We start from the raw sequence: 1,963 nt of genomic DNA on the forward strand, positions 1-1,963 counted from the left end.
GAGGCACTGAGGTGCAGGGGTCTGCCTCTTCATGATGTGATACAGCCGATTCACAGGCACAGTGATCAGCTGTATCACATCACGTCGAGGCAGACCCCTGCACACCAGCTCAGCCCTGAGGTGCTCAGCACAAGGGTGTGCGTTTGGGCACTGTCAGTGCAGTGAGGATGGCAGCAGCCAACACTGCAAAGAAGCACCTGTTTCTCCAGTCCATATGTAAACCACTGACTGTCCCAGAGAAGTTTCTCCATCCACCCATCTTGCAGAAAAGTAGGCCCTGCAAGGCTCCTTGTTCCCAAATTTCTCACAAGTGCAGTGTGCTGTTCACATTTCCCAGCACTCCCCAGGGACCCTTCTAGGGGTTCCCAGGGTGACCCTCATCAGCAGCTGCAGCCCTTGTCATCTTTCCACACTGCTTTGAAGCATAAGGACAACTTCCGAGACTAGGATGTAGGGATGACACTGACCTTGGTACAGGCTGGTGCTACTTCCTCAGGCAACTGCTGCCTACAGTAAAGTTGGCTGAATTCCCCAAATTATGAATAGTGCTAAATTTATGAGTCAAGACAACAGACAGCATAGAGAAGACTTAGAGTTCTCTCCAGAGTTTTTGATAAGAATTCTGCATGGATAATTCAGCCCAGCTAGGCTGAACTCTGAGCCTGCATCCTCCCAGAAGGGACACGGGGCTGGAAGAGCTCCCTGGTAGTTCCCATACTGCAGACCACAAGGAGAGCTTGCAGATCTGGTCCAAGAAGAGGGATGTAGTTCATCAGCTATTTCTAGCTGTCATTATAGGTTAGAAGGGATTTTTTTTATTTGACAATAATGACCCATGTTATTTCTACCTTTGTTTCACAGCAGAGAGAAATTAAAATAATTGTTCAGGTTAGCTTCTATTCTCTAAATCAATGTTGCATATGAAGTACCTCAAACAAGTATGCATCTGAGGGCAATTTGTGCTTCACAAATGCTGTCTGAGCTGGGACTGCAATGCCACGGAAACACAGTATGTTACAGCCACTGTGGCCTGTCAATGCAAGGAGAGGAAGGAGATCACAGACACCATTCTTTCTCGGACACTATCTTGCTTACCTTCGGAGGGGATGGCAAAGGTGTTTTCAGCAAAGCTCAGCCTCTCTGAACTCCCCCTGTGCTGAGCCGATGCACCAGCAGGTCTGCAGGTGATGCTCACCCCCCAGTCCAAGCAAAGCTCTTGCCCTGCTCTGCACTCCACGGAGCCTTGCGGCAGCACTGGTGGGAAGCACTGTGTCTGGAAATGCAATGAGAGTGGCAGGCGGAAGGAAACGTTAGGGGTATAACCACACACTGGTGCCTTACTAGACAGCTGCCCACTTGCAGCCCCATGGCCAGCCCTCCACAGGGGGGGCCAGCTCAGGGCAGCACGACCTGGGGCTGTCTGCACCTTGTCCTGCTGCCAAGGGCTGCCCTGCTGCAGGCGCAGCTCCAGCTGGGCTGCGGGGCAGGGGCACGTCCTCTGCTAAGGAAATGCAGGTGCAGGAGTGACAGGGGTGTGCTTCTGGCTGCACCCAATCTGGAGAGCCTGGCACTGATTTCACTGCAGAAACGCCCATGTGGATAAGGCCCATCCAAGAGAGAGAAGCGGGAAGCAGGGCAGTAAGCCTGGTCAAAACGTGGAAAAAAAAATTCTGGCATGGCTCTTCTATACCATAGGCTTAAGATCCAGTCTCATCCCCTGTCCAGAGCTCACTGTGCACTTCTTCTTTTTTTTGCAGCTTTTAAGTGAAGGTTGTCACCTTTTCACATGCTCATATTATTGTCTGTATTTTTTTAATCCTTTTTCCAGCACTAATTCTTGTCAACAGAAGCTTCGTTTAGCTTTTGGAACTGAACTTATCACTGATCTTGAGATAATTACTCCAGTATTATGTAAAGAAACCTATATTTGGCCCTGCTGCTGCTTCTCAGTGTATACCTGTTG

This window comes from Pterocles gutturalis, unplaced genomic scaffold, assembly GCF_000699245.1.
Source record: "Pterocles gutturalis isolate BGI_N339 unplaced genomic scaffold, ASM69924v1 scaffold12678, whole genome shotgun sequence".
NCBI classification, from domain to species: Eukaryota; Metazoa; Chordata; class Aves; order Pterocliformes; family Pteroclidae; genus Pterocles; species Pterocles gutturalis.